This window comes from Bacillus rossius (genome assembly GCF_032445375.1).
Source record: "Bacillus rossius redtenbacheri isolate Brsri chromosome 9 unlocalized genomic scaffold, Brsri_v3 Brsri_v3_scf9_2, whole genome shotgun sequence".
Taxonomy (NCBI): Eukaryota; Metazoa; Arthropoda; class Insecta; order Phasmatodea; family Bacillidae; genus Bacillus; species Bacillus rossius.
The window spans coordinates 25,488,734-25,516,430 of NW_026962013.1; the positions used below are offsets into that span (position 1 = coordinate 25,488,734).

The 27,697-nt window shown below is 37.8% G+C and overlaps 1 protein-coding gene and 1 long non-coding RNA gene across 2 annotated transcripts in view; one reads left to right on the plus strand and one right to left on the minus strand.

Moving 5' to 3' along the window:
• The window catches only part of LOC134542858 (suppressor of lurcher protein 1-like), a 443,271-nt gene that overhangs the window by 185,591 nt on the left and 229,983 nt on the right, over nucleotides 1–27,697 (plus strand). The gene's annotated exons all lie outside the window — the stretch shown is intronic.
• LOC134542859 (uncharacterized) overlaps nucleotides 20,131–27,697 on the minus strand; it is a 413,602-nt gene continuing 406,035 nt past the window's right edge. Inside the window, exon 3 of the long non-coding RNA XR_010076861.1 lies at nucleotides 20,131–21,486. This is a non-coding gene — a long non-coding RNA (uncharacterized LOC134542859). The remainder of the gene's footprint in view (nucleotides 21,487–27,697) is intronic.

The window sequence follows — 27,697 nt, forward strand, 5'->3', positions numbered from 1 at the left end:
TTTGCGCTAGAGGTCAACCGAAACAAGTCTTCTCTGGATGATAAGCTCGTATGTTATACACTTTATTTTTACGTAAGTGATATTAACAATAAAGCAGAGCAACATATGTTTTAGTAATTATTAATTAATGACATGTTTGAATAATTTGCTAACCTTAATACATAAAATATCCATGAAAAAATCTATAAAAATAATATACGTGAATATAATGCAAATAGATAACACCCCACCCATACATTACCATTTTCCAAAAGTGTTTATTCTAATTTCAGATCTTGAAACAAAATCTTTAGCTAATTCATGTAAACTAAGTTCATCCAAACGACACAACAAATACTAAAAACATAGTAAAATAAATATTTAAGGGGGCTCCCATGCAACCAACGTGATTTTTTTGTTCGTTTTTGCTCGATATTGAAAACGGCAACAGGTAGACACTTGAAATATTCACAGAATATTAAATTATATATTTACTTTAAAAATAAATGATTAAATTAAAATAAAGCAAATATTTAAGGAGGGCTCCCATACAACAAACGTGAAAACAGAATAAAATTTCACAAATGATGTGTTTCTTTTGCCGCTATAACAAGAAATACTAAAACAGAATAAAATAAATATTTAAGTGGGGCTCCCATACAACAGACATGATATTTTTTGCCGTTTTTATAGATAATGGTACGGAACCCTTCGTGCGCGAGTTCGACTCGCACTTTGTCGGGTTTTTTATGCCACATCACATAATTACTGCGATTCAAATGCTGTTCGTGAAATTCATTGTTCACAGTTTTGATGCGCCCTAAAAACCCAAAGCGCCAAATCTAATAAACGGATCAACATCAAATGAACGATCGAATCATATTAAAACCCTTAAAGACTATTTTATTTAGTAAAGGCATCAACCAGGTAAAAAAGAAAAAAAACTTAATGACACAAATGAAAAATCTCTGAGATAGAAGTATGAAATTTATCCTACAGCTAATTGAACCAAATACATTTATCGGCTTATATTTAGTATAATCAGTATTTGGCAGTGAATTATTTAGTTAAAATATGCCGCTTGATTAGTTATTAAAATTACGCGTTTGCTTCCTTATTAACTTAAATACGGATATGTAACGTTTAAATACTTCTTTCTCACTCTTACTTCTGTTTACTCGTGCAAAGTTTCAGTTATCAAATAACAAATGTTATGAAGTGATTATCGGCCATGAATTGTGAAAATTATCGTTTTATAATAAAAGGGGAGTGATTTTAAATTCCATATTGACGAGGAAAAAAATTATTCCCTGTATATTCATTCGCATGTAACGTACAGAGCAGCTAGCCTTAGAGAATGGAGATGAGCTAAAAAATTCCAGAAAATGGTATATAAATTTCAGTTCGTAAAAAAACTAAATTCTGCTATAATTACTGTCAAAGTATTAAGTTGGTTATTTACTGGAAAAAATAACGTTACATAATCACTTAAATAAAATATATTACCTAAATAATAGTCACTACTTATAAAACAATCAAGCTTACCAGGTGAGAATCAGATTCTGTTTTCCGTTTCTTCCGCGTCACGAACTTATCCATGTTGATGTTTGCCAAGAAAGCAGAAGACTGGCGCACATGAGTGCAAAACCACTTTAAAAACAGACTACCTGAAACCTATAATACTGTCGTTTCAGAGCACAAGGTAGTGTGGGTGACAATGGGGAGGAAATGCTAACGGAACCTTACCCTAGCTTCGTCCTTTGGAATGAACGGTTTCTAGGAATTAAGGGTTTCAAAGTTCTCACTGGAAAACTCCATACCATGGCTTTCGCAGAAGGGGTAAGGGAAAATAACTACGGAACTCGAAGGTAGGAATGTAAAGCATGTCAAAGTGTCTGTCGTCGTTGTAAATAATAATATAATATATATATATATATATATGTTGTGTACACCATTAACTTTAAAATCACGAAGTGGGCCCCCCCAAGGAGGGGCCCATTAATTCCAGGGGGGGCCCGGGCCCCCCTGGCCCCCCCGGGATCTACGCCCATGATTGAGGTCATTGTAAATGCACAGCTGTTATGCAGAAAATTCGAATATGGACCATGTTACTATGTACGCGATGCAATTACATGTGGTGCTTTTGTAACTACACAGTCTGCATAATTATATGTATAAATGACATGCAATACCTATGTGCGTGCAGTGCAAAAACGAATCATATTCACACAACGTGATTTACCATCGCCTGTCTCGGTTAATTCACTCGAAATAATAGTTGATGTTTTCCTAGAATGTGTGTGTGTCATATATATATATATAGTCTTTTTTCTACCTCTTGTTTAGTAGAAAGCGAAACATTATATTTATATTGTCGGAAATTTAACATAAAATGATAATGTTCAATTCTGGTAAACATTGTGGAACAAACAACAATTAAATAAAATATCATTGTTAACTGAAGTTCTGCGGTGACCTCCTGGATTAGCTTCAAGCCAATTTATTTCCCAACTACTCCAATTATGAAGTATGCCTTTAATTCTTCACGTGCAAATATAATGGCGTATTTTTGGCATTCAAATCATATGTGGTTTAAATCAAATTGAATTCACTACATATTTTCCATCACATTATGCAATTTCCTTAAATATTTATGCCACTCGCAGGGCATGCAATAATTCGTTTTTTATACACATTTAAAAACATTTAAAAACAAAAAAAAATTTAAAAACAAAAAAAAATCTTGACTATCATTATATAAAAAATACAGAGAAATTTTCTTAAGTAAACATTAGAAAATTGCATTAAACCAAAGAGAATAAGGCATTTATTATATACTTCTCTATTATTATTAGTATTGTTGACCTTGTTCAATAATAATGTCATATAACACCAGGGTTTCATATATCCTGCGCCTTCTGTAAAATACATGTAAATTAAAATTCTAACATTATGTTTGTTTAATAGCGTAAGCTGGAATTTTATGTATGACCAAGAAGAGTCTATGAATATGTAGATTATTAAAAATGGACTGACTTTTTTTTGTAATTCAATGCTTACTTTCGTTATTATTTTCAAATGTTTTCACGAAAAATAATACATAGCTGATGTTTAAAAAAATTCCGTAAAGAATAAGTTAGCAACTCAAAATTGTTTATGCGTTAACAATGAATGATTTAACAAATCCACGCACTCCACTATACTCAAATCGTTTCTTTAAAAAAAAAAACTTTGAAATTACTTGTAACAGTTCGTGTTAAATTTGTACTTTATTTGAAAGTGGTGCATTATAAGTGAGTAATGAACATATGTACCTATGGACCAATTCCGTGAAAGATTATTTTCATTATTGTAGACTACGAAGATGTTGACATTTGTATCGTTATTTTTTCCAGAGCATATGTTTTTCACGTAAATGCTGAGAACATAAATCAAGTCGCTGTTATTTAACATAGAATATGATTCATAATACAAATGCCATGCATTTTTATTCTGTATAATTTTATGTAGATACTTCTCGTAAGTAAATGTGCACATTTATCTTTTATATCCTCCATAGTAGCCGAAGAAATGCCAACCGTGTAGACAGAGGAACGAAGTCGTTCGATAGCTCAGTCTATCCTCTCCTTTCTTCGCCTATCCAGTCGATCAGAAAAGATTGCGTGGTCGTACTTTTTTTTTACCTGTTACCGAGGAACAGTTGAACAGAAAGCTTTTTTTTTTCTCTTGTCTCGAGCGTGCCGTATGTCGCAAGTCCTAGCTTAGAAGGGGGAAATCTCCGTTGATTGTTTCTTCACGTGTGTGTTTTCTGGGATTCCGCGCGGCAAGTGTTCGGCTTACTCTCGATTGAAAAAAAAGAAAGAAGATAACGAAATTCTACGCGGGAGACGACTGGCCATATCCTTGGACGTCAGAGCTGTGGATAAAATTCCACTCACCGAATACAATAGTGATAAAATTATTCTGGAGATTTAAAAGAGCTGATACCTTTCTTTCACAGCACAAAACTTCAGTTGATTAACAGAAGGAGCATCTACAACCTGTTCTGATGGAGGCTTGAGAGATGTTCGTAAAACCATGGCGTGTAGATCCGTGGGGAGATACTTGGTGTGAGTTTATTGAAAATTAACTTATTCAATCGTGCTTAGATACTGCAATCTGCAGGCAGAACACAGCTCACTATACACGCCCCTCGTCATGAGATTCCAGTGCCACGCCTCGAATGAAAAGGAAAAAAAAAATTTGGATCTTCTTAATCAACTCATAAAAAAATCTTAAAAACTAAGATAACTGGAAGAAATTCAAACCAAAGACGCAATCTCTGATGCAACAGTTTTTAAGTGCCTTAAAGTTCACATTTATGTAATTCGGAGGCATACGAAACTATATAAATTTAACCATATTTTTCATGAGACCGCTTTAAAGAATTTTAAATAGTATCTAGCTCACTTATTTACTCAACTATTTTCTACACCAGATATGTTAATTTTTTGACATAACTATAATAGATCTTTGTGACGTAAACCACTATAAAGAAGTCAAACGGTGGTCAAGTTTACTGTTAAAAGAGCATTTTGCCCAAAAGTTGATGTTCTGTCTTATGCCTCCGAAGTACATATTTATTTAACCAATACTGTGTTAATATGATAACAGAGATGAAGACTGTTTTAGATCCTAAACTAAAGAAAGCATTGCAAATTCAATTACCGTTGCTAAGAGGCGATGGAAATATTAACAATTGCACCGTTGCCAGGATATTATCACAAAAATGTGGTCGGAAATAGTTTAAAAATGTAGAATAAAATTACATATAATACGAATTTTGTGGGAAAAAAATCGTTTAAATGTGCACGGCTCTGTGCCTCACCATCTCCGCGATATGTGAACTACTGACGAACTCCCTATTTCATTAATATAGGTACGGAAATTCATTTATATGTGGTCCTTTGGAATGTATATTTCATTTGCACATCGCCCTGCCTATAAAAAACATAAGTATCAACACCCAATCAAGTTGACCGTGAAGGGAAGTTTTACTCAACACGAATATCTGAAATTCGATGACGGGTGATAGCTACATGGTAGACACACGGAAACAGAGTTACTCGCACGCATAAATTTGATGGAAAAAAAAAAAAAAACACACACATACAATGCCGTTACAAAATTTCGGACAAAGCAAAAATAAAGTGATTTGAAAAAACACGAGTGCCAATTTTTTTTTCCCCCCATGAAAATTAATTTACACGAGCGCGATGAATAAGCCTCGCCACGCCGGCCGTCTCTTCCGCCGCGCGCCCATTCTTGTACGCTTCGACGGGCGTCGACTGCGCGGAACGCCTCGACAATGGCGTGCGCTCTCGACAAATGAAGTACCCCCTCCCTCCCTCCATCCCTCGCTCATTGCGCTTCCTTCAGACGATCGCGCGTTTGATTTATAACCTTTTTTTTTTTTTTAATCCCGCTCCTCCACGCCACTAATCCATCTCACCGCGGCCCCTCCCTGTGTTTGCAGTTGTTGTCCGGGACAAAGAGACCACCTAACCCTCCCCCCCTCCCTTCAACACCCCCTCATCGCTCCCCACCATGCCGCCGCGGTCCTCGAGCGTGAGTCACTGCCGAGCAGACGGCCAAAGTACGCGCGGCGTTCGTTTGTTGGCAGCGCCGGATGTGAAAGAGGGGGGGGGGGGGGGGTGAGCAGCGGTGCTCATAGCAGCTCGTGATGAAACACCACTCACCGGCAGACGAACATCGTTCCCCTAGACTTTTGGGGGGGGGGGGGGGGGGGAGGTAGTCGCGCGGAATAAACAGCCCTCGCGCGTGTGTTGGCGGCACGGCGGGAATCTGGCGGTGAGCGGACAAAATCTAGCGTGAAAAAAAAAAACCTTCGTGATCATCAGCTAGATTAAATAAAATTTCTAAATAAATACCGAAAATTTGTAATACTTGGTTAGTGTGTACGTTGCTTTGGTTTTTTTTTTAAAATAATATTCGTATTAAAAAAAAATTATCAATAATCATTCACAACAGGCGAAGATTTTCACCGACGATTCGGTCGACCTTGAATTCGTCATCTTTAGTATAAGTTACTTTCTAGAACGCTGCTACACTAAAGATCACGGCTAGAATATGATCCATGGTAAGAATGTAACACGTTTTTTTCTTTCATTTCGGAGGAACGAAAACATATTGCGTAAACGTTTAAACTTGCAAAGCTATAATTACAAAGAAACACGTGTACCGACGTAATGATGAACCAAATAGAGAATTGGAACGGTTACAAGCACTATTAACATTTTTTTCCCCAATAAAAATTAAACTTTCGTAAAAAAAAATTAACGATAGTTAAATATTTCAAACCTAGTGTCAAAATAAGTGTTTTAATGTCTGTTATAGTCTTAAGGCTCTACGTCACATGTCATGTTGGTTTAATGCATTTTTGTGAAATTTTATTATGTGAAGCCTTTTTTTATAGTGATTGTTCCACTAAATGGGTATTACATTTAAAGTTTTGCTGTAAATTTGGCAGCATATATGTATAGTACACACGTTTTGCTATTTGTAGAGATAATTTGTTGTGGGGAAAAAGTTTTATATGCCCATTTTACTACCCTTAATTTGCAACATTTCCTTTTACATTAACTACGCCAAGTAAAATATATTTCTCCCAACCATAAGAACAAGTCGATATTACAGTTGATTCCAATAAATTTTGGTTCGTAACATTTCTGCAATAAAATCATTTTCTATAAGTATGGTCAAAATTCAGGTAAATAACTATTCATATTTTTATTTGTTTTACTAACAGCGTAATGTTAACTCACCAGAATTTATTTTTCCTGTGTTTCAACGCTTGTTAAATATTTACAATTATAAATTTATGACCACTTTTAAAATTAACATTGCTTCGTTGAAAAAGTAAAATAAGAAATACCTAGTTACCAACTTTTTAAATCTTTTAAATTTTTACTGTAACATAATATTACTAGCTGCAAAATTTTATGGTTCTAACTGACGTTAATTAAAAAGATCATTCTTTAATTTTATTACATTTTTTATTCAACTGTAGTTTTGAGGAAAAACTACTGAAAAGTTTCGCTTTAGTGCGTTAAAATACTTCACACGTACGCTAGAGACTCCCCCTATTTTTAAAATTAATTAATTAATTAGTTTGTGCTGAAAAGAAACTTTCGAAATCGTGGGGTAGAAGTATGCGAACGCCGGCTCGTTGCGACGAAGGCCGTGAAAATAAACGTCGGTGATCGAAATATCGGCGATCGGGGTATCGGTTATCGGAGCGCGACGGGTGGAAGCTCCACCCATTTTCCTTTGTGAAGGCCGCGCCGCGGCGACGCATCAAACCTCGAGGCCCGATCGGAACAACAAATGCCCGCCGTCCCCCGTATTTATGGGCAAGGGATTGGATTGGCTGGTCTTTGAAAGCCTTTTTAACCCCCCCCCCCCTTCCCACTCAAACCCTTCCCCCCTCCACCGCTAAACCCTTTCGCTGCGCCAAAAATCACACGGCTGACGACATCGCTACACCGGCGACAGCGGCTGTCCGACGGCGGAATCCGCGTACACTCGACCGAATTCGAAATCGTCGGAGCCGGAACTTCCCGTAGCGCAGTCGTGACGCTCCAACTTTCGTGTGAGGTGTCGATGTGCAAGACCTTTTTAATAGTCAATTATATAGACATTATGATTTATCTTTAAAAAAAACATCGAATAAAAATATTCTTCAAACGTTGTGACTTCTTTTTACCGGTGTTTTGATGGAAATAAAATTTATATGAATAAGTGCAACAGCTGCTCTTCTATTGGCTCATTCAGGAGTCATACAAGCTGGTTTCGCCAAACAGTGCCACAAAACCTGGCCATTGTGGTGAACAAAAATATCAGTTTGCACGTTACAAATAATCAAGTTTATTAAATCCGCCAAATATATGAAGGTTGTCACGAAGTATTAAGATGAATAATTTTCTTCGCCATGGACGAAATCAAATAACTAATCTGTGTTCTAGGCTACCTTGATTACAATAATGCATGATTGAATTTTTTTACTTTGATTACATGTGTAACACAAAATTTCGAATGCAAAAATTGCGTATAACTAAAAAAGATTTATATATATATATATATATATATATACATACATATATATATATATATACATACATATATATTAAATGGGTATTTTCAAATACCCAGTCATTCTTGTTTGAGGATGATTATCTAACTAGTTAAATGTTATGCAGAAATTACTATGTAACATTAAGCTTAATATTTCGTATGATTTGTTAAATACGTTAACTTTGCCAAATTCAACAAATTTGGGCAATATTTAGTTTCATTTACTCCATTCTAGGCGAGAAACAAAATTTCAACATATACTTTTACTGGAATATATTTATAATTTTTTTTATAAAACCTTATAACTTATCTTTGAAAAAATATTGACTTTTAAATTGATGGTTCTTGGTTTTATTTTAACTAATAAAATAGTAAATGCCTATTCACCTTGATTTTAAATAGCAACGGTATGCATGTTCTTGAAAAAAAATGTATCTAAGTTTTGATTACGTAATTAAACTAAATAAGAGTTGATTAAGAGAAGGTAAAATATGTATTAAATATGTTATTTGAAATTTAAATTAACATCTTGGCTTTGAACAAGAAAACTGACTCAGTGCGATTTAGTTTTAAATATTGTTACGAGCTTATGTGAGGATAACTGGGTTCGTAAGGGATAGGCCAATTAAGTTTTATTAATTATTAATATTTACATTACTAATAAATTAGTGTACATAAAAATGCCTGACCAATCACTTGCACTTAAAAATTTATATTCACAAGTCGCTCAATGTCTGTCGAGTTCCACAGTTCACACTCCACGCTGGAGCTAGGCTCAACAGTAGTTCGCCCCTTACCAACCGCCTGTCCTCACCCATACAGCCTCGCGCCACTCAGTCGCACTCTCGCGGTACCGTCGCTCCTCGCCATGCCGCTTTCGAGGGGGTCTCTCACCCTCTTCACCGATGACGCGAACCCTCCGAACTCTTGGAATTCTCGCGGAGGTCCGCGTCGTCGCTTATATACCCGTGGCGTCCTTCTCGAATGGACGAGAGCGACTGTGATGTGTCGCGTCATCCCGGGCCGACCCGACGCCCGAAACACCCAGAACAGCGACGCTTATTCATGCCACTCCTCGCAGCGGCCTTTATAAGCCCGGGAATTCCCAGGCCGCTAAAGGTGACACTAGTCCGAGGCGGAACGGTGCGCGGGGAGCGGAGGGGGGTGGGTAGAGAGGACCCTTGTATTCCGGCAAGGCACGCGTGGCATGCTTTACGTCAATGGACGGCGCATGACGTCAGTGGCCGTGCAGGACCGCCAGCCAGCTCCGAAGCTGGAGCGCAACGCGGTCTTATCTCTATCGTTCGTACAATGTCAATATTTTATATCTATTTTCTAGTTTATATTTGCCTTTTACCATCCTTTGGTGGTCTGCTTTGAATTATAAATGACTATATAAAAACGTATTAGACGATTTTTCTAACACGATAATCATGTAATTTGTACAAATACGTCATAGCTTTATCGTGTTAGTCTCAAATCTCTTTAAGTTTGTCACATAAACAGTTCATAAAACTAGTTTTTAATTATTGTCTCTTTTTAATTTTAAAATGAATTTAAATACATGTATTTTTAGGTACAAAATCACCTAGTTAAAATTTACTTAAATATTTGTGACTTCCTGTGAAGCGATATTACATATATTTATTTTGTTGTTAACTCCAAAGGGTTCAATGGTGCTGTTTGCGAACTCTAGAAGTAAAGTGATGTTCAAATTTAAGTAAATATTGTCACTGAATATACTCTTTTTTATGTTATTTTTTAAATTGTGAGATCGTCATAAGTGTGTTTGGTATTTAATAATTTTCGATATTGTTTATTTATATCTAAGTGAAATCAAGGCCAAGAAATAATAACATCATTTCCAAAAGTAACAAAGGTTTCAAACAATCAATACTGGTTGAACGATTTTGCAGATTTCTCCGACATTTTACATTTGCTCCGTACGAGCGACATGCTCGTACATTCGTAGTGTAACCTCAAGCACGAGCGAAGACATTTTCAGAAGTGAATTTTTATGTTTTTTTTTTCATAGCACCTACTACAGGATCTAAAAGACAGCGTGCAGCAAAAATTAATGTTTTATGAAGTTTTTAAAAAAAATGTGATACGATTCAAAATTAAAACACGGAGGTGACTACATGTGTCGTAATCAAGCAAAAATTATTCTGCCTTGTTTGTATGGCATGTTTCGCATCCCGCTCGTTTAATTAATTCTGTGACCAATTTACGAACAGACCGTGGTTATAACGAAATACCACTCCTCCCAGGTCTGTGTCCCCCCTCCCCCCTCCTCCAGACCCGTGGAACGTGAAATGAAGTTGGGTTTCCAGCTAATTAATAAACATGTAAATTTATATACACCTGTAATCCATATTGGCTTCAAAATTTGAGGTGATGTTATTTTAGTTTTTAAATTACATTTTCGCCCCATAATATTCTTTAATTTAGAAACATATATAGATTTTACCCTCAAACATGTCCACAGATAGTATGTAATGGCAGTGTTAGAAACTCTGATAAAATTAGTGAAGCATAGTCAATGATCAGTTATAAACTCAACCAAATCACAGTATTTACCTGTACACTAGCTCAATGTTAATCGTAATTGGTAATAATATATTTTTTGCAACGTAACACATATGTTAACAAGCTGTTTTAATTTTAAAGAATTATCTGGTTAAAAGGAACACTTTTGCATTAATAATTATTATTTAAATTTGAATGCAAAATCTTGAAAACCTTTTTGGATTTTTTTTTTACAGAAGTTGTTCAGTTATAAAAAGAAGTAATTTCTGGTACACACAGTTATGTTGAAACATTAAAAACCACAAAAGCACTTCACTTGATTGAACATATTATAACATGAATACTTAAAAGAAGTGAGTACAAGCTGCTGTGGCAAACTGTAAGGAAAATTTATATTATTTATTCATTAATGTCAACAAAATTTACAAGTTTTAAAATAATCTTTTGTGAGTGAGTGCACGTAGTTTTTAAACTATTATTAAATGTTAATTCAAATCGTATTACAATTATATGTGCACACACACAAACACACTTACCTGCGACCCAAAGTCATTTTAGAACAAGTTTTATTTAATATAATTTGGGTCTAACTTAAGGCTACAGCTTATACAGTTACAGCCCACTGTATACATTTTGAAACCCATCATAGTTTATTATTTACGCTAAGTAATAATTCTATCTGCACATTTAAGAATGAAAGTTGTAATTATCCTTAAGTAATTATCCATAGTGTAGAATAACGAAATTTGTAGGCAAAAAAAATTCAATGCAACCAAATACCAATACATATAAAAATCAAATACATATTTTTAAAGCTCTTTTGTCTATTAAGGTCCACGTTAAGGCCAAAAAAAATATTTAACTTAAGAGACCAAAACTTCTATGTATGTATGACTTATAGGCACGCTTAAGACTGGTCAGTGTAAGTTTCATGAGGATGCGAATGTTTCTAACAAAATGGTGGCCTATAAGAATGGGGGATAAATTTTATACGAAATAATCTGATCGCGCATTAGACTGCAATATGGTATGTTTGCCGTAGCAATTGTTCCCTTGTAATTGGCGGCTGTCTGCAGGATAAACCATTGACTTATTTGGTCGAGCCATTCAGGATCCGTTTGCTTCCGCACTGGATGGCTATGATTGGTGTGCTGACATTAGGCATGCACCTGAACGAAATCCAGCCAACCGTGAAACACAGACAATACTACAGAGTTTCAAGCTGGTCTGGAAATCTTTTCGCGAAAAGTTCATTTCCCTACCTGTGAGTCATATTTATAGTCGAGACATATTATTTATTAAATTTTAATTTGTTATTAATACATATATAAATAATTTTGTTTGCTTTCTCTGTTACGTGCAAGTAAATAAAAATGTATATACCTATCTACGGGCAAATGCAATAACTTTTAAAGGCTTTTCAAAAACGCTAAACTAATTGAGAGCCAGTTGTAACTTCAAAACGCATGGTGACAGTTTCAAACGTTTTATACTTTTAATTTCTTAATATAGGTAGAGTATGTTCTGCTTAAAGCAATTTATCAAATTGAGTTCGAAAGGTTTCCCGTATGAGGAACTTATCCTCCGCTCTTGTTCAACCCTGACGTTTGTTTGTTTATTATAATATTTTTTTAACTTTAACTTTTGCGTGGTTCTCCCACGTCTGGTTAACTAATTGACGAGGGTTGAAGGGGGTGGGCATTTTCAATGTACGTAAATGTGGGCGGCTTCCCAGTGGACGTCACCTCGCCAAACCACCAGGCGCCAGGGCTGGAAGGGAGGTGGTTATTGTTCGGGGTCGTTTACCCCATTCACCTCCTACCCCCTCGCCCCCTTCCATCCCCCTGGACAAAACCGACCTCCGACCCGGGGGACCAATCAATCTGCCGCCCGCCAGCCAAAACATGAGTCCACGTCTAGCGGTTCTTTGTCGGCCTATGGGTTTGGGGGGAGGGGTGGGGTGGAGTGCTGGCCAAGCCAACCCTGTCCACCTACTCCCCCTCTCTCTGATTAACCCTTCACAAACTGTCGCTTAATACGTTCGCCAGTTCGCGGCCACTAGGGAGGAGAGAGAAAAGAACACCATACATAGCAGCCTATTCAGAGTTTTGAAATTGGAACAGTGCTCTCCCAGGCGGACTGAAATTTAACTACTAATCCACCTTTTTTTTTTCGGAAACACAAATTTTCTTACCCAAAATTAAGAGTAATTTTTTTCTTTTTTTTTCTTGCAGACGGTAGCGTAGTCAGAGCGTAAAGAATGTGTAACAATCAGAGGGATGCGAAAAGTGTAACTTCCGGAGTGAGGAGCTCGATGGAATGTTTGAATTATAGCACACTTGCATATTTTCGCACATGCAAAATCGCACACTTGCCTACTTGAGCACTCGCATACTTTTTCACTCGTATTCTTGCACACATTATGATACATTAATATACATCTACATGTGAAGTTTCACTTATAACGCACGTGGTGACCACACATTGGTGTGTTTTGTGTTCGTTTTTAAAATGCCTAACCTATAAATATAACACTACAAATTAGAAAAAGAGGAAATGGTTAGATATTAGATAAATTTAACTAAAACCGGTTAAAAAGGCCATCTTATTAAACGAAATGTTTCTAATTATTACTGAAACTGCTCCGTCTGAATTAGTAAAATGATTCTAATTACTACCGCGATCAATTTCATTCGATTCGTTAATGATTATTACCATTATTCCAGCTATTTACAATTTCACAACACCGACAGTTAATTTTCAGTGACGTGCAATACACTGGCAGTCAGCAGATGCCTATCCACTGTAACTTCAGTGGAGAAAAACCATTTCACTAATTTGTCTTAATTTACTCACATATGTATTGTATTTCAGTAGGTGTATATAGTTCATATGAGCACAGGAGAGGGGGGAGGGGGGAGGGGGATTCGGGGATTCGAGGCGGCTATCTTGGATTAAGCCACTTCCGGCAGCCATCTTGGATGACGTCACTTCCGGCGGCCATCTTGGATGACGTCACTTCCGGCGACCATCTTGGATTACATCAAGTCCGGCGGCCATTTTGTTTTCTAGAACATTCCACCATTTTGAGTTTCGTCCGCCATCTTGAAAATCTTTATTTATTATCCGATTTTAATGGAAAAAAAATTTAAAATTAAAAAAAAATTAAATAATCAAATTTTTAAAATAAAATTTAAAAAAATATTATTTAATAAAATTTTAATTAAAAATCTACGCATCGAACACCCCACTCCTCTAAATTACAAATACACCATCTAGCACCCCCACCCCTCTGTTACAATAACATCGTCATCGAACGCCCCACTCATCCCTTTTTACAATTTTCCGTTACACCACATTCTTTAAAATAAATTTATTATCAAAATAAAAAATATGTACCATCGTTGTCTGCGGAGGCAGCCATCTTATTTAGTGGAGACCGCCATCTTGATTTCATCTGATGGATGTCGTCATCAGGTGTAGGTTTATAAAGTACGTTAGTGTATATAAGGTCGAGTTACAATTCTCTACCAACATTGTTATGAACCTTATAGACCAAAATCCACAGAATCCACAAAATACTCAAAATCCACAAAATCCACAGTCATTTTGTTGTTGTAACCGACATTTTTTCTTAAAGTCTTATCACTTATAGGTTTTAACTAAAATATATGTTATTAATACTATCGTTGTGGATGCGATAGTTAAAGTAATGATAATTTAAAAAACATTTATCACTCCATCTTAGCGGACCAGAAATTTTTCAGAGTCCTAACTCACAAGTAATATTCTCTTCTCATGTTTGCGTACTAGTGTTTTAAAAGCTGCATGGAAGCAGATATTTTAATGTTTGTGTATAATTACATTTCACCATTCTGTAAGACATTTATAAGTATCAGTACCTCGTGGGATATTGGTTCTATATTAAAAATAATAAACAATATGTAGGTAAAATGGTATTTATTAAATTAATAACATATTTTACGCAACAAATATGGAGCAAAAACAGAAACTACACATCAAAAAACTGAAACTTTACAACAAAAATGGGAACTATACATCAAAAACATTAACTGTAAGTATAACAAAAATGGAAAACTGTACAACAAAAACGGAAACTGTACAGCAAAAACATAAACTGTACAACAAAATGAAAACTATAAAACAAAAAACAGAAAAACTATACAACAAATGGAAACAACTACCAACCTGCCAAACTATTTAAATCAAAAACTATTTACTGAAAAAAAAAAGTTATTCGTCGCCTCCAACATATCCGTGGGGGACTGTGTGGATACCATCTTCGCAGATCAGCCGTTTGTCGTCCTCCCACGTTATGGCCAGCTTATTGCTGTACTCAGTATAGAGTATGTGCTGACGGGAGCGAATTGCTCTAACGCCTGCCCTCATTGTGCAGTGGTCTTGCAGGGCATCCAGGTAGTCATCGAATGTTATGTGGTTTTTGACCACACATCGCTGGATGCCCTTGGCCTTTTTCTCGCTCTTACCACCGCACCTGTAGGCGTAGAGTTTAGCCCGTAGGCTTACAAACTCCTCCATCACTTCTCCCCCACATTCATCTTTGAATTTACCGACAACTTTCTCGTTGATGGGGGAGAAGCAAGGGTGGTCGGAAGGGTAGCAGCTGGTGTCGAATTTAGCCATCAGTGTAGGGTCGGCTTTGAGGTCATGGTAGAAATCATGCGTGTGAATCTCATACACAAAACTGTCTGTATCCATATACATCAGGTGAATATTGTCATGGTAACGGGGTTTCATGGTATTATAGTGGAAGTCGTACATGAGAGTCTTTGAAAGATCTAGTACGGCCAGTCCGGCATAAATCGGCTTGTCGAAAATGATGGTCTCGTGATTAAGGTGGACTAGAGACAAATTCGGTTCGTACATTGTACGGTCCTTGAAGGATGGACGACACACCAACTTCTTGAACCTCTTCTCAGAGCACACCAACTCCATTTTGAGCCTCCGCCTTTTATTTTCCATCAGTTTACCAAATGTCGAGTTCACAGCGAGCTTAAAGAACTCCTTCTCGAACTCGTTGGCTGCTGCTTTCCGCTTGTTGGTATTCAGCCGAATATAGGGTTCCAACCACGCCGACTGCTCAAACTGCAGGACTCGGTGTATCTTAGTCACTCTCAGCCCATGAGATACCGCTTGCTGTAGGTTTTTGTAGTGGACAATGTAGTGCTCTTTATTTTCCAGCGTTGTCATGAGCTTTGATTGTTTTGAGCCGGGCGGACACTGATTTACGGGGAGAAATGGCAGGTCTTTATGACTTTCGTGGAGCTCGGGAGGGTACTCCACATCACACTCAATAATGTAGCCTGTAGGAGAATCATCTGGGACAGACACGACATCAATTGATGTGTCTGCCCATTGGAAATGCCGAATTGGAAGCGGCAGACACATCGCCCACCCGTACAAATTATTTGCATCAATGTACTCCAGGAATGTGGATGGCTTGGATGCATCATATGTCTCAGGTATGTAGGAGTTATTGGCTACACAATGACGTTTAATGCTTTGCGCTACTCCCCCCCTAATAACAGCCTCCACAAACATGTACATATCATAATCGGTAAGAAGCTCTAGCTGTACACCTGTGGTTCGAAGCATCGCATCGAAAGCGAACCCTGGACAAGAAATATAGTGAGACGGATCTAAACTATATGTCTCCAAACATATGGAACGGAAATTCTCGAATACATCCGCCAAAATCAGAACATCCGTCTTTAGGTACAAGTCAGCGTACTCCCCCAAAGTAGCACACTGAAACTTGTCCCAGACTTTCACCGCATGAGCGTACTCCATCTCTGAAATCATGGAATCAGTCAGACTATTGTAGAAATCATCGATGGATGGAAGACTAGTATCATCTAGTCGAGCAAAAGAATCCACAAAATCATACGGGAAGACACCCTTGCGGGTAACCAACTCCAACTCATCAGGCGCGAAAAACTCAGTAGTACTTATAAACTTGTCTGCAGGCAAGAACTCAGCGAGCGAAGCAAGACCCCGACTCATAAAACGGAACGTATCGACAAACTGAATGCTGAACTTATCATGTAACTTCTTGGAAAAAGTTATCAGCTTCTCTTCCGAATTAGGAATGATGAAGATGTCTTTACTATCATACCCCAACTTCCTGATAATGAAGTTCTGATCGTACGCCAGGTTGTGGAAGAACACAATCAACTTTTTCGGTCTGCGCCTGAGAAGGTTACAGTCATTACATGCAGGCCCAATAAATTCGCCGGTGAAGTGATTGTGGTCACGAACATTCTTTACAACCCCTCCAAACTTTCCTCCACAGTAGCAACAACACCTTGCTTGCAGAAAAGCAGTGTTCTGTGCATGTGTGAGCGGAGTCATAGGAACATATGTAGAAAATATTTTCTGTACGTCATGTCCAATCTCCACAATGCGGGATATGAACTTATCCTCTGCGTCACAACCGCGATACAATTCAGGCTCTGATGGAAGTGCTGAAGTGAGGTGTGCAGGAATGACGGTATTATCAGCTTTCACGTAAATGCAGTAGCTGTATGCCTTATGTTTTTGGTACTGCAGCATGTATGACTCATCAGGATTCGGGTGACACGTATGTATTTTCTCTAGAATAGCTTCAAAGTCGCAATATACCACGATGGGCATCTTGTCACTGTGATGGAAGTTTTTGAACTGCAGAACAGGAGGCAAGCCATTCTGATCGGGCGATGGCATCTCCATCCTAACAGCAGCATGCTGTTTGCAGAGCTCACGGTGTTTTTCCAAACACTGAAGACCAGTGAGCCCGCTAACCCTATCCTGATAATCATAATGCTTGAAGCATCTTTTACAAACATGAATAGCGTCGTGATGTGTAGTGAGTTGGGACCGAACCAGGGCAGAAAAATTAGTTATGTATGTGAAATGGGATGAATCGTCATTGACCAAGAGCAGAAGATCGAAATGATTTTCTTTTTCTTCAGGAGCGACTCGTGCAGGAACAACATTCAGATTCTCGTCGATGCTGTAGATGTTGATGGAGACTCCAGGGTTCTGTTTTTCGAACAGTGGTATTTGCTTGATTGGAGTAGGAAACTCGATGTTCGTGAAGTTGAACTTCCCCTCCAAGTCATGGTAGCGCTGATTGACACGATCAGGATTCCGTCCTTCCACGTACTTCACAAGAATTGACCACTTAAAGCACATGTGGTCTTCTAGATTTTGCGGATTTATCACTGCGTATTTGTCTTTGATGCATGTAGGTAATTCGATGTAGGAGCTGGCACGGAGTGGATCGAGCTTGTTTATTCGTAGTTGAAGTCGCTTAACGACCGACAAAGTCCATCCGGACCCCTTCCCCATATAGTCTTCCTCCTCCTTGCAGATCTTAGAGATGGAATCGACAACTGCCTCCTCCACCTCATGAACTGCGTAGAGGGGGACATTCATGGTTTTGAAGGCCCTCTTGTCTTCACTGGCATCTACTGGTTTTTCGTAGGCGCACTCGAGCACGATATTGAATTTGAGAGGTCCGTTCTCTTCAATCTCCTCCACAAGTTGGTTTATTATTTTGTTCTTGATGGAGTCCAGGTACGTACAAATATCCTTGGCAGAACTTGACATATTTTCTGCCACGTACGTCTTCAAGTTACCCTTGAAACCCACTTCGGCGGTGATGAAGCCGTGGGTATTGGACAAACCAGTCCCGGTCACCACCTTTGTTCGGCTGGTCGAAGGCTTGGGCGTAACTGCAGGCTTAACTGCTACCATCCTCTGCTTCTTTGTTGGAGGCAGAGCAGGGCCCTTGCATACCTTGATGTGAGCTTTTAACTTATCAGCCCTGGCGAACTCCTTAGCACAGTTGTCGCAGGTATGTGCTATGCGGTTTGGGTTAAGACCGCAAGCCGACTTCTCATGTCGTCTAGCAAAATCAGCACGGGCGAAGGTCTTGTAGCAGAAGCTACACCGCATGCCTGATGTCGTAGCAACAGCTCCAGCACATGATGCAAGGTGCTGCTGCATCTTATCGCTGCGTGCGACCATCTTTCCACATAGGTGGCACTGCTGGTGGTCACGATGCTGGTTCTTAGCACACTGACGCTCGTGCCGGTAGCGGTTGTGGCCTGCCGTGAATGTAGCAGAGCAGAAACGGCATTTCTGAACAGTAGACGACATCATCACGACAATCGGTAGACTGGTCTCAACGTACGGAACACGCAACGGTAACTCGACGCACGGAGAACTATAACAAAAGAATTAAGAATACAATGTAGCTAGATGTTAACACGAAAAAGTTGCAAACATAACCTCAAAACTCTAGCCCTTAAGCTTACTAACCTAAACTGATAGCAATGTAACTAAATAAAAAGGTTGCAAATGTAACCTCAAAACTCTAGCACTCAAGCTTACTAACCTAAACTGATAGCAATGACACTAAATAAAAAAAGTTGCAAACATAACCTTATAACTTTAGCCCTCAAGCTTACTAACCTAAACTACTAGCAATGTTACTAAATAAAAAAAGTTGTAAACATAACCTCAAAGCTACTCCTTCAGGTACAATCCTAAAAAAATGCTAGAATATTTAAAGTACTGATAAAAGTTAAAGCTGAAAAATATTCAATGCTAACTAAAAATGATTGATTACATAACCTCAAAACTACTCTAATTCACACTCCAAAAATGCTAGAATATTTAAAGTAGATACTGATAAAAGTTTAAACTGAAAAAAAAAATTCTGGCTACCTACATATAAGTGTACAGAGAAAAAACTAGCTAGCTGATAACCTACAAAAAAGCTGAGAAACATTCAATGTTAACGAAACATGTAACATACCTCAGAAAACTATGAAGTGGAGCTGTAGAACACGAAGTAGCGTTGGCGGTAGAAATCGTGGTAGCAGCGAAACTCACACACGAACTAGCTCACTCAAACTCTAAGAACACACTGAAGCTCCGACAGCTAATCCCGGCCTTTTATAGCCTCGGACCTGCCTGTTCTTGGAAAAACCATTAGGAACAGAGTATTTCTGTTGTATCCGTCAATAGGAATGTAGTACATGAAAGTACCATTGTCTTCGGAAAAACCAAGCATGACTCATTTGCATGTCGTAGCAGGTCTGTGAGGGGTGGGGTTAGAAATGTAACCTGACAGCCAAACATGGGAAACCATTCTCGGGTAAAACCACTAATGACCTAGGTGATTAGAGATTAGGGCGCGAGGCACTGCCTGCATCGTGACTCATCACTCAGGAATGTCGCCTCGCAGTGCCGAGTGGACCCAAACAATAGACTTGACCGTGCATGTCACGACAGGTACATTAGTCCGCGACTTTGTAGCGCCATGAGGCGCTCAGGAATGTCTGAGCCTGCCACAAACAGCTCGTCAAAGTGTCATCTCGAAGCACTCGAGCTGCAGTCATGACGCGCATGCTACAACAGGCCCGCTAGTCACCGACTTCGTGGCGCCAAGCTGACACTCGGGTAGACAGGTAGCTAAATGATAATACTAGTAATGCAAGGAAATAAATAATCGGGTATGTTTAATACATTTATTTAAAAGTAAGAACACATTACAAAACTAAAACATTAAAACTTTATTCTACATTTATTATGACCAACATTCGTTTAAAAATTTTTAGCATTTCATTGCGAACAATCAGTTGAACATCTACAGTATGACACAATTTGCTGATGTTCCAGGAACCAACCCTTTTCACAAACATTTAAGGAGACATTCCTTAAGCTCTCTTTTCATTGGTCAAATAAAACATCTCACTCTCTTTCCCTTTTACAACGATGCTGCTTCATCATCACGCTAAAATTCTGTAAGACCAAAAAAAATTTACTTCTCTTAAACCTTACGGTAGAAATTTCATCCTAGGTTGCTGTTACTGCATCTAGAAATTAAAAATTATATTATCTCATACAGGTTTTATTTACATGTTAGACTTAACCATCCTACCACACACACGCACACACATGCACACACTTACTCACACATGCGTGCGCATGCGTGCACTGAGATGAAATACATACTTGCCCACATAATGTACTTTTATTTACAAAGGCAACATATTAAAACACGTAATATTTAAATTTTGTGTAGATTGGACGGTACCAGACACCATACTGCAAAACGAGCGGACAACACTCGAGTCTTTACTAGGATTGGGCTGACGGATTGCCTCTGGAACGCCCCTGTTGCCTTCAACGACTCGGAATTAATACTTTTATCCATCAAAAAACAACAGTTTAACTAAGCAAAAATACACCCCACACCCCTCAAAAAATTGTTATTACACAAGGCATAATTTACATGGCAGGAGACCGCGCATGCGAAGTGCGCAGCTTCAGGTTAGAAATATTGATTAAAATAACTGCTAAAGATGCTAATTTGTTTATGAAAAAATTGCACATGAAATACAGACACTTGGTTATTTACACACACATACATACATACATACATACATACACACACCCTGCATGGCTTCAGAAGGAAGTACGATATTTTGAAAACCAATCAAGACTTACATTTGTTTATGAAAAGGAGATAAAAATTAAAATATTTTCAAAGTTAATTTTAGAGATGAAACATCATGTGCAAGTCCTTGCATGCGAGAACATTTTATTACGCAATTAACTTCATTTTTCTCAAACCATAGGTCTGATGTCTGGATAAAACACAAATCTCATACTTAACATATGTACTACGAGATGACTGCACGCCAGTCCAAGCCCCCTGCGCTTAGAGACGAAACTGCACTAGCAACGTTAGCAGACATTGCAATTATATCGCTTCACTAATGCAGATTCACCTCTGACTAGGTGGACCTCCTGAAACAGTAATCATAGGACAGTGAAACACATTAAAATAATGCATTTCAAAATATTTGAATAATATAAAACACTGCATATTTCTCGAAAATCACCACGCAACTGACTGCCCTTTCAATCACAATTCTGCGAATGCTATCACAGAATGCTATATTTAAAAAGAAAGGATCATTCATTCCTTCATTATAGAACACAGTAATACATCACATGAAGAGAAACAAAAAAGGCACACACTTCGTTCTTAGACTCGTGCCGCCTCCTCGACAGAGAGAAAAGGTTTACACATAAAATAGTATATATTTCTTTTCCAGCGATGAAGCTGTACTAATATCACCTTGACAAGCTTAGATGATCTAGGGAGAGACAAAGTAAATATATTAACAAAAAAAGTCGACTAAAAATCATTTACAAACAAAATACTTAATATTCCTTCGATTACATATTTTTCTCAATTTAATAAATGAGAGAACAAAAACATTTGCTTAAATCACTATTTATCAATTTTAAACTCTCGTGTACATCAGGAAAATATATGTAGTATCAGTCATTATTAGTTGTAATGTAAAAAATGCAAAACAGTTTCTTTGTGGGGTGTGGAATGCTCACTCACGATCGAAAAAAGGAGGGGCTTTGCTGTAACACAAGGGGAGGGGGAAACCATCTTGAAAGTTGACGTTTCTCATATATTTGGATATATAGTAATCAAGCAAGTAATAACATTTGGTGGTATAATCTCCATCTGATTAAAGTTTATTTGATAACATGAATTCACAAATTAAACGAATTTCTAAATACATTTGCTTATCTTTTATAACAAAAAATGCACATATTGATTGTTTTATCATGAATAACCAGGAGAACACTAAAAAACCAACGAAATTCTCGCCAATAATAACCAACAGCACACGAACAATAGAAAAAAACGATTTGTCAGTAATAACATGAAGCATGCGGAGAAAATCACCTAAATATGGTCAAGAATAACCATCAGTACAGGTAGAATACCTATAAAGTCTTGACATGAAAAAGGCTGAAATGAACGGAGAAAATCATCAAATTCTTGTCAGGTAAAAAAAGCAGAAGCACATGAAAAAAAAAATTCTAATACCGTAAAGTTGAAGCACACGTAGAAATCTATCGAAATTTCATGTGAAAAAATAGCAGCACTCAGAGAAAACCATCAGGGAGAAGATGTCGTTTAAAAACATAAATTATCAATTTTATAAAAAAAGGTCAAATTACATCCTGCCAGAACTCTCATGTTGCTTAAGCAAAGAGTTCACAAGCTGGCTTGTGCAAGAACTCCCATGTTGCTTAAGGAAAGAGTTCACAAGCTGACTTGTGCTAGAACTCTCATGTTGCTTAAGCAAAGAGTTCACAAGCTGACTTGTGCTGTAACTCTCATGTTGCTTAAGCAAAGAGTTCACAAGCTGACTTGTGCCAAAACTCTCATGTTGCTTAAGCAAAGAGTTCACAAGCTGGCACAGAACACTGCTTTTCTGCAAGCAAGGTGTTGTTGCTACTGTGGAGGAAAGTTTGGAGGGGTTGTAAAGAAAGTTCGTGACCACAATCACTTCACCGGCGAATTTATTGGGCCTGCATGTAATGACTGTAACCTTCTCAGGCGCAGACCGAAAAAGTTGATTGTGTTCTTCCACAACCTGGCGTACGATCAGAACTTCATTATCAGGAAGTTGGGGTATGATAGTAAAGACATCTTCATCATTCCTAATTCGGAAGAGAAGCTGATAACTTTTTCCAAGAAGTTACATGATAAGTTCAGCATTCAGTTTGTCGATACGTTCCGTTTTATGAGTCGGGGTCTTGCTTCGCTCGCTGAGTTCTTGCCTGCAGACAAGTTTATAAGTACTACTGAGTTTTTCGCGCCTGATGAGTTGGAGTTGGTTACCCGCAAGGGTGTCTTCCCGTATGATTTTGTGGATTCTTTTGCTCGACTAGATGATACTAGTCTTCCATCCATCGATGATTTCTACAATAGTCTGACTGATTCCATGATTTCAGAGATGGAGTACGCTCATGCGGTGAAAGTCTGGGACAAGTTTCAGTGTGCTACTTTGGGGGAGTACGCTGACTTGTACCTAAAGACGGATGTTCTGATTTTGGCGGATGTATTCGAGAATTTCCGTTCCATATGTTTGGAGACATATAGTTTAGATCCGTCTCACTATATTTCTTGTCCAGGGTTCGCTTTCGATGCGATGCTTCGAACCACAGGTGTACAGCTAGAGCTTCTTACCGATTATGATATGTACATGTTTGTGGAGGCTGTTATTAGGGGGGGAGTAGCGCAAAGCATTAAACGTCATTGTGTAGCCAATAACTCCTACATACCTGAGACATATGATGCATCCAAGCCATCCACATTCCTGGAGTACATTGATGCAAATAATTTGTACGGGTGGGCGATGTGTCTGCCGCTTCCAATTCGGCATTTCCAATGGGCAGACACATCAATTGATGTCGTGTCTGTCCCAGATGATTCTCCTACAGGCTACATTATTGAGTGTGATGTGGAGTACCCTCCCGAGCTCCACGAAAGTCATAAAGACCTGCCATTTCTCCCCGTAAATCAGTGTCCGCCCGGCTCAAAACAATCAAAGCTCATGACAACGCTGGAAAATAAAGAGCACTACATTGTCCACTACAAAAACCTACAGCAAGCGGTATCTCATGGGCTGAGAGTGACTAAGATACACCGAGTCCTGCAGTTTGAGCAGTCGGCGTGGTTGGAACCCTATATTCGGCTGAATACCAACAAGCGGAAAGCAGCAGCCAACGAGTTCGAGAAGGAGTTCTTTAAGCTCGCTGTGAACTCGACATTTGGTAAACTGATGGAAAATAAAAGGCGGAGGCTCAAAATGGAGTTGGTGTGCTCTGAGAAGAGGTTCAAGAAGTTGGTGTGTCGTCCATCCTTCAAGGACCGTACAATGTACGAACCGAATTTGTCTCTAGTCCACCTTAATCACGAGACCATCATTTTCGACAAGCCGATTTATGCCGGACTGGCCGTACTAGATCTTTCAAAGACTCTCATGTACGACTTCCACTATAATACCATGAAACCCCGTTACCATGACAATATTCACCTGATGTATATGGATACAGACAGTTTTGTGTATGAGATTCACACGCATGATTTCTACCATGACCTCAAAGCCGACCCTACACTGATGGCTAAATTCGACACCAGCTGCTACCCTTCCGACCACCCTTGCTTCTCCCCCATCAACGAGAAAGTTGTCGGTAAATTCAAAGATGAATGTGGGGGAGAAGTGATGGAGGTGTTTGTAAGCCTACGGGCTAAACTCTACGCCTACAGGTGCGGTGGTAAGAGCGAGAAAAAGGCCAAGGGCATCCAGCGATGTGTGGTCAAAAACCACATAACATTCGATGACTACCTGGATGCCCTGCAAGACCACTGCACAATGAGGGCAGGCGTTAGAGCAATTCGCTCCCGTCAGCACATACTCTATACTGAGTACAGCAATAAGCTGGCCATAACGTGGGAGGACGACAAACGGCTGATCTGCGAAGATGGTATCCACACAGTCCCCCACGGATATGCTGGAGGCGACGAATAACTTTTTTTTTTCAGTAAATAGTTTTTGATTTAAATAGTTTGGCAGGTTGGTAGTTGTTTCCATTTGTTGTATAGTTTTTCTGTTTTTTGTTTTATAGTTTTCATTTTGTTGTACAGTTTATGTTTTTGCTGTACAGTTTCTGTTTTTGTTGTACAGTTTTCCATTTTTGTTATACTTACAGTTTATGTTTTTGATGTATAGTTCCCATTTTTGTTGTAAAGTTTCAGTTTTTTGATGTGTAGTTTCTGTTTTTGCTCCATATTTGTTGCGTAAAATATGTTATTAATTTAATAAATACCATTTTACCTACATATTGTTTATTATTTTTAATATAGAACCAATATCCCACGAGGTACTGATACTTATAAATGTCTTACAGAATGGTGAAATGTAATTATACACAAACATTAAAATATCTGCTTCCATGCAGCTTTTAAAACACTAGTACGCAAACATGAGAAGAGAATATTACTTGTGAGTTAGGACTCTGAAAAATTTCTGGTCCGCTAAGATGGAGTGATAAATGTTTTTTAAATTATCATTACTTTAACTATCGCATCCACAACGATAGTATTAATAACATATATTTTAGTTAAAACCTATAAGTGATAAGACTTTAAGAAAAAATGTCGGTTACAACAACAAAATGACTGTGGATTTTGTGGATTTTGAGTATTTTGTGGATTCTGTGGATTTTGGTCTATAAGGTTTATAACAATGTTGGTAGAGAATTGTAACTCGACCTTATATACACTAACGTACTTTATAAACCTACACCTGATGACGACATCCATCAGATGAAATCAAGATGGCGGTCTCCACTAAATAAGATGGCTGCCTCCGCAGACAACGATGGTACATATTTTTTATTTTGATAATAAATTTATTTTAAAGAATGTGGTGTAACGGAAAATTGTAAAAAGGGATGAGTGGGGCGTTCGATGACGATGTTATTGTAACAGAGGGGTGGGGGTGCTAGATGATGTATTTGTAATTTAGAGGAGTGGGGTGTTCGATGCGTAGATTTTTAATTAAAATTTTATTAAATAATATTTTTTTAATTTTATTTTAAAAATTTGATTATTTAATTTTTTTTTAATTTTAAATTTTTTTTCCATTAAAATCGGATAATAAATAAAGATTTTCAAGATGGCGGACGAAACTCAAAATGGTGGAATGTTCTAGAAAACAAAATGGCCGCCGGACTTGATGTAATCCAAGATGGTCGCCGGAAGTGACGTCATCCAAGATGGCCGCCGGAAGTGACATCATCCAAGATGGCTGCCGGAAGTGGCTTAATCCAAGATAGCCGCCTCGAATCCCCGAATCCCCCTCCCCCCCCCCTGTGCTCATATGAACTATATACACCTACTTATTTCTTGTACCTCTTAACTACGAAGCAAAAGAATGCCCAACGTTTTAGTAGACCCCAAGCCTTAACTCACGTGAAAAAGTGAAGTTATAATTGTTTTTAAGGTCGCGCGATGACAGTCGACATTTCAGCGCCAACTCGGTGCTCATAAATTGGGTATTGACCATGTGACCACGGCCCTGATCAGACAAGGGATCAGGGTTGCCAAGCATCCTTCATCAATGTGCCAAGCATTCAATTTGAAATTTGGACTTGTGCCCATAAATAATTAAAGCTGTCTTTTAGTTCTTAAGTTCAGTGGGTTTTCATTGTTATAAAGCTGATTATCTTTGCTGTGGAGCTAAGAAGACACGCCAGACCAGTAAAGTTTAACGTTTTTTTTTTAAATTTCCTTTACAAAAAACCTTCAAAACCGTTAATTTTGACGGAAGTGCAGATTTGATTGCATAGATGAAACATATGTGTTACGAGACAAACATTGATATTTGGGGTGCCATTGTCAATGAGCGAAACATTCACAGCTGAAAGTTATATAGCTTTTAATTTACAGGTCATTTTGAAAATGACATGCAAAAATTTTCTGTTTTAAAATACCTGAGCTTTATATTTTTCACTGCCATATAAAATTAATCATAACCGGTTTAAAGTTCTTCATATATGTAATAAATTCAAATTGAATGCTTGGCAACGCATCCTGTGTAGTCTACGCATGGTTAAAAAATAATGATATTCTAGTAGGTGACCGTGCTTTTTTAAAATCATCTTAAGTGTCAACACTAGTACATATATGGTTTTCTTTACTAGCTTAGCAAAAAACATCCAAACCTTCATCTCAGCAGAAATCAATTTATATTTTTAATTTAATAACAACAATTTTAAATTCATCATTTTCTCAATTGTAAATCATTACTAAAAAAGGATGTGTATTTTTATTTTATGTTTTTCCTCTGTTATGATCTCTATTCAAGCAATCAGATTTAGGGGCAAAATTATTTTTCGTTAATGGTTTACACCTGAGGTTTTTACGGAATGACTTAAAAATGTTATTACTGCTGAAAATAATGTGTTCTTTCTCATGAGAATGAGTAATTAAATTTAAATATTTTACATTCAAGGTTTTTTTTAACTCTCCCATAAAAATAGTCCCATTAGTAAATTATTAGAATTGTTTGAGCAAATAAATAAAATCCGATAAAAATTATAGTGTTTAAACACAAAAATAAAATAAAAATATTTG